At 36.9% G+C, this 12,743-nt stretch overlaps 1 protein-coding gene across 1 annotated transcript in view; it reads left to right on the plus strand.

Annotated features, from left to right (window-relative positions):
- Positions 1 to 387: 387 nt before the first annotated feature.
- LOC135468610 (transcription factor SOX-5-like) overlaps positions 388 to 12,743 on the plus strand; it is a 117,767-nt gene continuing 105,411 nt past the window's right edge. The window contains exon 1 of the mRNA XM_064746952.1: positions 388 to 518. The gene's annotated coding sequence lies outside the window, so the exon portion shown is untranslated. The remainder of the gene's footprint in view (positions 519 to 12,743) is intronic.

The following is a 12,743-nucleotide window of genomic DNA, read 5'->3' on the forward strand; positions in this document are numbered from 1 at the left end:
ATATTAAATATGTATAGATTGATCTGATAATACATGTAGATGAAGTTAGTAAATGATTGCAGTTATTGTTTCATGCTTAACTAATGACAGAAAATTATCTAAAGTAGTGGTCAGTACTCGAGACACAGAGATTTGTTCCTTCCCCATGGATGTGCCTGTTTGTTACAAGAATTTCTTAGTGCTTGATTTTCAAAATAAATGTAAATTTTCATTGCATTTTATTTAGAATACATGCAGTTCTGACTGAAATACACTTTCAGTCAATAGTATCACACTGACCTCATGCAGTGCTTGAATTGCTTAATTTTATTAACTGTCATTAAATATTTCAAGTGTTTTTATTTATTTGAAACCACAAAACCAGGTATATACATGTATGTGAATAAAGTATTAGAATTGTCGTATTAGTTAATACAGTCATCTATAATTACATGTATTTCAGAACTGTCAAGGTGCTATTAGACTTTCGAGCTTCAAGTGTCGGCATGTACATGGATTACACGGTGCCTGGAACACTGGTAAGCAAAAGAAGATTTTTTAGGACTTTGATAGTGTATGTTATCACATTTTTATTGTCAGCTGTTGCTCATTTTGCCTGATTTGTGTTGATCTTAGAGAGATGTTTTGAGTGTTCTGGAAGGTGCACCTACATGTAATATGATATCCTCATTGAAAAATGTTAGTTTCAGCACCAAAAGTAATAATTTTTTACCCTAGAGTAGGGGTGCTTCTAGACAGTGCCTAGCTCCAGCTTCCATAAAAACGATCAGCAGCCCCATTAGAGAAATGTTCTTGCATAAAGCCTCAATCAAAATAATACATGTGTAAAGTACTTCATTTCACCTTAAGATTATCATTTTTCATGTGACATTTTCCTTGATTCTGATTGATTCATCCGTCTTATAGGGCCACTTCAGAGGTTTTTTGTGAAGTTTTTTTGTAAAATTTCTTATCAGAAACACTGTATGTGAGAATGTCTGGCAGAAACCTGCAGATGGTCATGGGTTTCCCCCGGGCTCTGCCCGGTTTCCTCCCACCATGATGCTGGCAGCCGTTGTATAACTGAAATATTCTTGAGTACGAAGTAAAACACCAATCAAATAAATAAGTAAATAAATGATCAAAAACACTAAAGGAGTTCGCATCAAAAGTATCATTTTAAAACCATTGTGTGCTTTTGAATGCATTTTTACATACCAGACTTTAAGGTGAAATACAGTCAAATTTAAATGATTGAAAGGTTTAATGTACACTGTACACAACCCTGTTTCCTTTCATAGTTGAATGTTTCTTGAAGTGAATGTTTGTGTGAATATTTTACATGGTGGTGAATGAGATATTTGTATATGCTACACAAATCACAGGCTTAAAACTGATATCAAATCACAAATGAGTCTGTTACATATATAAGCAGGCAAAACCAATGAAAGAACCTTCCATGTAATCAGGTTTTGTGAGCTGTTTATACATTTAAGCATTTATATTACATTTAGTTTTGGGACATCCATGGCTTAGTCGGTTAGTGCGCTAGCGCAGCGTAATGACCCAGGAGTCTCTCACCAATGCGGTCGCTGTTAGTTCAAGTCCAGCTCATGCTGGCTTCCTCTCCGGTCGTAAGTGGGAAGGTCTTTCAGCAACCTGCGGATGGTCGTGGGTTTCCCCCGGGCTCTGCTCGGTTTCCTCCCACCATAATGATGGCTTCCGTCGTATAAGTGAAATATTCTTGAGTACAGCGTAAAACACCAATCAAATATATAAGAAAAAGAAATAAATACATTTAGTTTTACTGCTGTATTGCATCAGAACTTCAGACGAAAGCCATGCATTTTCTGGTCATGGTAGAATAGCTAATAGAACACAAGTTAATGAGCTGAAAATGTAAATCCCTTTTGTATTTTTTTTTTTTTTTGTATACATGAAGGTTTGGTATTTTACGTCGTACTTAGGAATTTTTCAGTCCACATGATTTTTAGAATGCATATAAGTTTGTGTGGTGTCATGAACATTTCCATCTTTAGAATTTGCTTACCAGTAGCCCTTTCTTTTGAATCTCAAAATTAGCAAGCACAAAAATTAAAAGTTTGTGTAGAAGGTACATACATACGTGTAATAATGCCCATTTCAAGTCAGTACAGATTGAGATGGTTAGAACTTTAATGAAACATCACCTTTGAAATATTGAAAATAAAATAAGTGGAACCAGTTGTGTTAAAGCTGAACTGCAAAGTCTTTTGATCAGAGTAAATACATGGTGATGGTTGTATGCAATTTGAAGCTTACCTGTAATTATTTTGGACCAGAAATAAACTTTACAAATCTGGACTGTCTATAATTTACTCAACACCCCCTTGCCTTTTCAATTTTGAACTTGGAACATTGTGGCATTAAACTACAAAGGGGCGCTAGTTGATTCTTTTCACCACCAGTGATGTCAGAAAAATTTAGATTTTTCACATTTGATTTGGGCCGCTATGATGTGACAACATTGTAGAAGTAAAGAAGTAAAGACAGATTAGAGATGGACATTTTCCTGTTTACAGTATTCCTTCGAACAATTGTAAGAATTTATGTACGTACAAAATACGTCATGAATATTTTCACAAAGAAACTTCACCGATTTTAATACAATAACAGTCGAAGCCTGTTGACAACCATATTTTGTGAACATTGAAATCGTTGCAGTTCAGTTGTAAATGTGTCATTTCAGTTTGATATGGTACTTTCTTTGAGGGTATAAAAATATACACACACATATATAACTAAACATGGACTCTGTATTATGTGACAACCTTGTGAGGAACATAATCCTACTTATACAGTTTGAAGTCTGAAGTTTTTTTATGGATATCGTGGAATGTCATATTTCTGATGCCCTAACCATAAGCAGTTTTAATATACATAAGGCTTTGTGGCGTGGCTGAAGTGTTGATGGGAAACAGGTCTTTTATTGGTCAACCTCTGAGGGCTCTCAATGGAACACTCATTTTTCTGTAAGCAAAAGTTATAGTTCCCGGCAGTAGATCTGAAAAAAAAAAAAAAAAAGGAAAGACATAAAATAAAAAAAGAAAGAAAAGGACCTATAGATATGTGAAACATTTTCTACTTTCTTGACAACGCAGAGAGAGAGAGAGAGAGAGAGAGTATTTCATCTGACGAAGTCTTGAATCACAATGGCCTGATTTTTACGGCAGCTCGCTGAAGTTCTTTTCGGAGACCCTGTGAACAACAGCTGGATGGCCGGCTTTTATCCGCACATAGAATTGCCCACAAAGCAAAGCAGACACACACCCATTTCCTCTTGTTCGAATGTTTTTGTTACAGCCCATGGGCTGATAAACAGCTCTGCCAGTTATTAGGTGCGCTATAGGATGCAGCCGGTACAAAGGAATATCCATGATAAAAAGCTCTTGACGCATCCTTCAACAAGTGCTACTCTTCTTCCGAGTCCCCGCAGGTCCCCAGCTATTCAGCTTCGCCCAATTTGCGGACACCCTGTTGCTTCTCTGAACCCCTGATTGTTCTTATTGGAGGAAACTAACTTCTTCTGGGTCAAACAAAACAAAGAACAACAGAGAAGACTTTAGGAGACCAAGGAGATTTTTTCCCTCATATTTCTTTTTACTCATTTGTCCCGTTTTATATTATTATTATTTTATTATATTCATTTTTTTAAATCCCAGTGTCTTCCTTAGTCATCGTAGTGAACCCTGAACATAACAGCGTGAAATTCATTTCTGATTCCTTATCACACTTTCATTTTACTCAGCATGGCTTCTAGGGCTGTCATCGAGGTGGATTCCATTGACAAAAGAAAAATCCAGTGTGGAAATTTTTGTGGTATTAATGTAGCAGTGATGTGTCCCAGTTATGGGGACTAACTAGTGCTACTAAAAGTAGGACAATGTCAGCTGTATTGTACGCCCACCACTGTGCTCCGGCAACCCGTGAGGTCAAACAGTGGAATAAATGCTATGCTAATAAGGCCGCGAGAGCAACGCACCATGATTAGCTCAACGTTATGACACTTTTCTTCCCGTGCTTGCTTCGAGTGCTCATTCAACAATCTGCACTATTGTGTTGATGTCAGAATACCCAAGACAGAAGTCCACTTCTTAACCCCACCTATATTTATGAACATGCATGTGGAATTCTGTACATTTTGGGTATTGAAACTTGGGTACCTAAACAATAAAGAATTCACTTTTAATTAGCATGGATATATGCTGGCTGAAAAAAAAAATGATTTCCATATGAAATCATTGATATAGAGTGTTATTTGAAATTGGGATTTTGTTGGAGGTTGAATTTCATAAGATTTCTTAACCATATTTTAACATGATGCCTCAGAGTGTTAAATTCCTTGACTCTCTCACAAACCAAATCACATTCATGCAGGTGCTTTAAAACTTCACTCAGTGAAATAAATAAATTAATGAAGTCTTAAAATCATGAGACATGCATACATTTAGGAAAACAGATATAGTTTCTTATTAATAGTGTAATTAAATGCAAATTTAAAACTGCTTGGAACTGTAGTGAAATTGGTTCAAACATCAGTTTAGCCGGTATTATGGTGAAACTTGTTGCCAGTACAAACTTCAGACTGGCTGAGCAAGTCCATGTATAGCAATGCCAACTAAACACTCTTAACTCAAGAATATCTCATTATACGCTGGTGGCCAGTACTCTGGTGGGAGGAAACCAGGCAGAGCCTGGGGGAAATCCACTTCCGTCTGCAGGTTGCTGGCAGACGTTTCTGCATAAGGCTGCAGAGGAAGCCAGCATGAGCTGCATGGACTTAACTCTCTTAACTTAATAAAAGTAAGTAAAACTGTATGCAGTATAACATGTATAACATGTATATTGCACATGTATATACATGTGTATTGAAAATGACATGCAGGTGGCATTGTACAGGTTTATTCCATTTCCCACTTCTGCACAGGTCACTTCCCCCCTTTTTTTTTCACAGAGCATATAACATTGCTGGAACAGAGGTTGTATTGTCAAGGATGAAACCTGTGTTTTGTGTTTATTAATGACAACAGGTGGCTGGCTACTCCCAGTGTCTAATTACAACTTGCCATCACTGCTATTCAAAGAACAAAGCCAGTCATAAATAAATCTCATTAAGAAAAGGGATTATCGTATTATAACTTGCGGATACCTGGACGAAAAAAGCATCTTCATGAGGAAAAGAAAAATATTGCCTATTGTTGTTGATGTTTTTATGTTATTTGTGGTATATGGATACAGTGCATTGTTTTTGTTTACAGTGTTGCTGTTTATGAAGATATTTTTTGTAATATAAAATGCCCTTCAGTGCTTTGAATAATCTCTCTGAGACACTGAGTTTATCTAATGATGGAAAAGCCGGGGAAGGTCAGGGTGAAACTCTTAGATGGTTCATTCAAGATGCTTTGTTTTTGATGTGCATCATGTGCAGTAAAATTCAGTTCGCATTTCAAATTGTACAATCTTGAATTCTCCATCTCAACAATAATCTCATATACATAGAGTTTGCTTTGTACGGGTATTTCTACATGTATATTCTGTTTGGAAATGAAAATGTGTGTAATTTATTCACAGAAATCTTACTTCCAGCCTGGGTATTGTTTAAAATACTGTTAAATCAGATTTCTAATAGTAAACCAAAGTATTGAATTGTGCAATATTTGTGTTTTTAGGTGAGTCATTTTTTTTTTAATAAATATTTGCCAAAAATATTATTTCTTTCAATATAAAAGCGGCCTTTGTGGTTTTGGACTCACTGTTCTGAAGTATCACAAAGTGTTGCGAAAGACAGGTGGCAAAGTGTGAAAATAGGAGTGGCAGTGGTATTCAGAGGTGGACCTTTGTATTTTTACACTGTACAGAAAGAAAATTGAAAGCTTTTTAAAAGAAAATTGTTTAATGTGAAAAGTCTGTCATTGTAAAGTGGTGTATGTAATGTTGCAATAGATTAACACAATTACAAGTGACATCATTGTACTAGAATAGAAAAAAGATGTTCACAATACAATTTAAAAAAGAAAACATAGCAGTGATGTTCAACCAGGACACATTGATGGTGTATTCTTTCCTGTGAAATGTTTTGAAGGGTAGGTGGATTGTCTCAAAAGTCAAACAGGTTGTTGATCCATTATGATACTGTTAAAATAGAGGTTTGTAGAGTTTTTGATGAGACAGTTTGTTAACTTTTACCAAACTGCTGGGACTTTGTTGAGAAAATTGCATTAACTTTCACCAAACGTCCAACGATCTGAGACTTGTTAACTTCTACCAATATTCTGAGAGTTTTATGAGACAGCTTCATTAACTTCACTAAGTTTTTAAGATTTTACAAGACGGTTTGTTATCTTTCACCAAACTTTCGAGAGTATGACGAGAGAACCAAAGTTCTGAGTGTTGAATGAGACAACAGTTTAAATGTCGCCAAACATCTGGAAATTTGATGAGAAAACTTGTTAACTTTTACTAAACTTCTGAGAAAATTTAATGAGACGACTTTGTTAACTTTCAACAGATTTCTGAGAATTTGTTGAGGTAACTTCTGACCAAACATCTGACAAATAGCAGGCGTGAGATTTTTTTGGAGGAATTCCTCTTATTTTTACAAAACATACATCAGAAAAATGTTCAGAATTTAACTCAGAAATGCTAAAAATGACAAAACTATGAGTGTGGTGTATAGTTTCCTTGTTTTTTTTCATCCCAGTGTCTGTCTCATCCCTGAATTAGATGAGACAAGTTGTTAACTTTTTCCAACCTTTCAAGAGTCCGATAAGACTACAATGTCACAAGAAACTGGATACAGGGATTAGGAAATTATATGAGAAAGGAAAGTAAAGTGAAGTAAAATAATTTCAAGTGGCATTCATCATAATAATTCAGAACTTTTTTAAAATCAAGGTACAAAAAGATAACTTTAAACTTATTATTGCACCTCTTAAAAGGATATGTAACCAAGTCTATTCTTTTTTTCTACACATATTTTTGGATGTATGGGTTGGTGTCAGTAGACCAAGCATCAACCTATATTTATATTATGGTGTTAAAAGTAAGTCAGTTGTAACTAGTGTATACAATACTCTTGTTGTTGTGACGGACTCAGGACTGGACACATTTTCACCTTGAATAACCTTCTGGGATTATTAAAGTCACACACTGTGTGCAAATCATCAAAGTCCAAGCACTTTTCATTACTGTGATCAGTGGATGAACTCTTGGGGGGTCTGTTACAACAGGTTCTGCGTCAGCGTACAAAAATTCAGCTTATTTCAGGGTAACTGTATGGCCGTAGAATTTAGCAAAGAAAGCTGAAGTTGTTTGAATTGTCCCCCTTTGTTGGAAGCAGTGGAGGTGAAAACCAGGTCATGAGAGAAGTTTTGATTCTCACCGGGCTCCAGTTGTTGCCGCGCGTTGTCCCCTCCCCTCGCGGTTGTCATCATTGTTATTCGTCCCTGATATGAGCAATTATCATAATGTGTCGCACAACTTAACAGCCCAAAAATATCATAACGCCCGCTTTTGTCCGCTGCTGAAAGGCACACCATTCTTGAGGTGACATACATCAATGAAGGCTTTGCCTCTGTTTATGTGTATGAAATATATTGTTTGGCCTTTTCAGTTCCTCAGATCAAGTTGTATTCAGTGAACGGGGGTCGGGTGATAAAAGCCTGCATTATTGATCCCTCAGGTATTCAGTTCAACGTAGACCTTCCAGTCTTCGGACCCTGAAAGAAACTTATCATCCAGGACACGATGGTATTGAGACCATTGTCAACATTGTTGTGTACTGCCATGAAAAGAAGTGGCAGTGAGGGTATTGAGGCTTGAACATTGTTACACAGGACAATGGAAGACAGGGGACCCGGGCGTAAAGGGGGACATTTAGACCGTGAGGTGGAGGGGGGTGGGGGGGAAGAATCCACAACCGTTAGTCTTAAGGTGAACAGATCCGGAACAACTCCTCGACAGACAGGTGTAACTATCCGTCAAGAATTTTTCTCATCAAGCAGCAGCTTCCTGTACTAAGTACTTTAATGATGCTTTTCTGAGTATTGTTATCTTGGTGGTTTCACAAAAACCCATCAGCGAGTCTTATACTAACGTGGGAGTCTGTTGACAGTGACTTGTTACCCATTGTTAGTGGATCATCTGTCCTCGTGAGGTCATCTCTTACCCACGTGTACTCACAGGCCCTGTATCCTTAGGGAGACTAAGAGACCAACAATTCCACTTTGGGTGAAGTGCAGGGTTGTCTGCTCCTGCTAAGAGTTTTGACCTGTCCATACGTACAGACTTGGCCTGTTCCTGGTATGTGTTACCTAGAGGCTGAACTCATTCATGTCTATTTATTTATGAATTGTTTGTTTCTTTGTTTGATTGGAGTTTTTAACAATATTTTGGTCACATAACATCAGTTTCTCCTTGTAGTAGCCCAGTGCTGCCTCACTGGAACACCATGATGAAGACGGATGGATTTGTTATTATAAAGTGGTTATAATGAATATGTCAGCTTATTTAGTTGTGAAATATTGTAAAATTACGTAACATTCCATGTCACACTCTGAATGATCAGGGTCAAGTGGTGCAGTATCTATATATCTGTCCATAGGATGGGGTTTCCTGATGGCCCTGTATATCTGTCTGGAGGATGGGTTTGCTCATGGCCCTGGCAGTATCTGTATATTTGTCTAGTGGATGAGGTTTCCACATGGCCCTAGCAGTATCTGTATATCTGTCTAGAGGATGGGGTTTCCTCATGGCCCTGGCAGTATCTGTATATCTATCTGGAGGATGGGTTTGCTCATGGCCCTGGCAGTATCTGTATATCTGTCAAGAAGTTGGGGTTTCCTCCTGGCCCTGGCAGTATCTGTATGTCTGTCTAGAGGATCCCATTTCCTTATGGCTCTGGTAGTATATGTGTGTACATGTATCTGTCTAGAGGATGTGGTTTCCTTCATGACCGTAGCAGTACTTATATCTGTACAGTGTATATCCTTGGCCCTAGCATTATATAAAAATAATTACATTTTACAAATGAATATACATGTTACAAATGAATATACTACATAATTCGTAAATGTCTTGAACCAGGTGTGATGTTGAAGAATTTAAGGTAAATCTAATTGAATGGTAGAATTTTACAACACATTGTTAAAGTAATATATAGATGTGACATTTATCAATATGTTTTCTTGAGATTCCAAAAGAAACAGAGAAAAAAAGTTTGTCGGTTAAGGGAAACATTTCTTTCAAGAAGCGATAACATCTGAATTCAGTGAAATATTTCCCACTCTGTGGTCGTCAGTTGATTAGATTTGAGCAGTAGTGTCTTCTATCTGAACAATGTATTTGTCGATTACCATTATGTTCTGTAACTCAGGTACCCTCTTCTGTATTGAAGGTACAAAGAAGCTTGTGTGATAATTTTACACCTGTTTGCTACATTGCGTGAACGGGACAGGTGGCTGGTGCCGAATCGTTTTCTGGAACCAGAAGAAATGATCGTTCACTTTGTTATAGGTTTATTATACAACTGTAAACAAATTATTGTACTGCGTTCCGATCAGTAACAGGCTGGTAGACAAAGAGCAGTTAGAAAACATTAAACACTGATGAGATTTGCCACCGATTTATCGAACACAGAATAAACAGGTAATATCATCTTTGCGGATTCGCCTGCCACGACCACAATGCTCTGTTTTGTCACCTCCAGTGTATTGCTTTGATTCCATAGAACTGTCTTTTTCATGAACGAACAGGCCTTAAAGCATTTACCCTTGGATATTCACTAGGGACTATTGATCTTCCTGTTGTGCATTGATTGTCGGTGGAATCTCCCCTTCTGTTATCTGCTTCGTGTGTTTACTGAAATGACCAGAAAAGCTTGGAACACAAGAAAAAAAAAGAGCAGAGATTTGAACGTGTTAAATATCAACTCGATAGAATATTATCAGTTTTCTTCTCACGGCTATTATTGTTTGAACATGGTTTCATTTTCATGATATTTATAAAGTATTCGTCTTTGATTTTTTTTTGTGTGTGCATCCTTGCGAGCAATAAAGTTTTTTTATTTTGATGTTACCCAGCTAAAGGTAACTAGAGGTATTAAAGTGATTGCATAAAATCACTGGTGATGAAAGTGAGCCTGATATAGTTAACTGTAGTTTGGCAATAAGACTTTTACATGTAAGGATATTTCTTTCTTTCACACATAAGCCATGTTATTTAAGTCTGTCTTTTATTTACTTGAAGATTGGCATATATAAACAAAGATTGCTTAAATGCTATTCTTGTAGTTCATAAACATCTTTCATAAAACCAACTATCTCATTATGGCAAGTGTAATATTACCGAATACCAAAATTTTATCCATGACTCAAGTTGCTCATTTTGCATGCCTGATTCTACGAATTCTAACCATGTTAGAAAGCTTGTTTGGAAGGTAGGCTGATACAGTACTGATTACATATGTTTTACCATGAAGAGTTGTACCTTATACTTTTTATAATTATTTATCTCTCATCCTTCCTTCTAAGCATGAAATTTTAGATCAAATACAGTACTTACGCTTGCATGACAGGGAGAGTATAGCAGGGAAATTCATTTTGGTAAAGAAATTCAGCATCATCTGTAGAAATTATTCCCACTTTGAGCCCTTTTGTTTTTTTGCCACTATATTCCCCTAATAGATAGTTTTACATATAAGTAATGTGGGTGTGCCTGTAGATTTGTCGCATTTACATTGTCATGGTCAGTTACATGGTCACGGTGCATTCATATTACTGTAGATCGGCTCTGGAAATCCAAGTGTCATCACATTAAAAAGAGCTCAATTGTCAAATTTTATGTTAATTTTGGAATTCCAGTTGAGACATACATGTATTATCATTGGTCTACAGATTATAGAACATGTGGTATATGCAATGTATGTATAGTAGATGCATGTCCATGAAATGACCTCTAACATTGCCATATTAGTAGTTCACTGCCCCAACTTTTGCTTGCCACTAATTAAAGATAATGTCAAGGTCTAGGCTGATACTAAACCTCTTGGGTACAGATTAAAGCCTTGTTTTGTTACTTTAGCTTCCAATTTTCCCCTTGGCCACCTCTGTATTATCTGATGGACATAAGGCTGATTTATTGTTGTTGTGGTCACTAGTGATGATTATCACCGGCCTTTATGGCAGGCTCCTAGGGTGACCAGACCCCAGTCCCTCCCACCCTCCCCCACTGACCAGATGGATTTGTGCTTACCACCCTCCCTCATGTCTCCATATTCCTCTGGATAAGTTATTGGTGCCTGGATTTATGTGTAAGGCCAATCTCAACCCCCCAGACAGCCACTTCAAAGGGTCCTATTTTCCCTCTTGGTTCTCTGTGACTCTTTTACTTTTCACTATGCAATCCTGATACAACACAAAGAGAAGGAAGTTCTCCAAATAATTTTTTCTCGGAGGTCTTCTACACGTACTTATTTCTTTATGACGTGTCACTTTGTTAGTCCAGTATTAAATGTGTGATCAACTGGAACTGCAAGTAGGCTACAATAAAAAAAAATGAAGATTGCTTTTGTTGGTATGCGCATGGGACTATATTCTGTTTCCAGTAACCAAAAAGATAATTGTATAATATAATTGTGAATGTCTTATTGATTAATATTTTCAAACCAAAACAATACACCATGAATGAAAATTGCTTAAATTGATCTGTTGATCAAATGTCAACATGTTAGCATATGTTTTGATCCAAAGCAATTGTAGTTTCAAGATGTAAAATATGGTCAATTTCATAATCAAAATTCAAATCCTACTTTAGCAGTTGAAAGTGTGGATGATGTACATGTACAGTGAAGTTTTTTTGGAACCCTTCTCATATTATTGCAACCTCTACTAAAATTTCACTTTGGAAGAAGAACAATGTTTTCCATTTTAAATTTTGCTGTGAAACTTCAAAACAAATAAACTTGGAGTCTTGTGCCTTTATTGTGAAGGCATCCATCTGGACCAATACTTGATGTACATTTACACATACACTTGTAACTGTAGCTTATGCTATACCCCCCCCCCCCCCATTTTTTTTTTGTTTTTTTTTTTTGTTTTGATTTCTGAAAGGTCCATTTTGTCAAAGTGCCAATCTCAGCTCTTGATTATTGTTATAATAAGATATGTTCCCCTCTGTTGGCTTCTTTGGAAGTCCCTGTGTTTATTGTATACACAGCTGACCGTGAAAAATGGACTGCTACATGTATGGCACCGTCTGATTGTTTGCAAATGTTGATGAACTCAGACACACATCTGGTCAGAAGTTTGCTCCCCAGAACCCTGTCTAATATTGGCAAGCGCTTTGTGAACCCTTTCACAGCCTGGCATAAAGATTTCCACCACATTTCTGCCCACTTTGCAGTCTCTGGCCATTTATTATGTTTTTATTGTCTCATTAAATCTTTTGAGTCAACGCTTGACAATTATCTCCCCTGACCAGGGAACTCTCTCATCTCTAGCAGACCATATGGTAAAGACATTATGTCTGGGACTTGTGTTGTCTTTCCCCATTTTATTTACATCTCCCCTTTATGCTACTGTTCTGCCAGCCACTTTGAAGTTTATTGAAAGGAGGGGAAATGCCAAATGGAATGATGGGAAAATGGAGCTTAAATGACAGATTTTCCATCCATCCTTGAACAGTAACATGGAACTCTCACATGTCTTTGGAAGAAAAACACTAACACA

Source organism: Liolophura sinensis, chromosome 6, assembly GCF_032854445.1.
Source record: "Liolophura sinensis isolate JHLJ2023 chromosome 6, CUHK_Ljap_v2, whole genome shotgun sequence".
NCBI classification, from domain to species: Eukaryota; Metazoa; Mollusca; class Polyplacophora; order Chitonida; family Chitonidae; genus Liolophura; species Liolophura sinensis.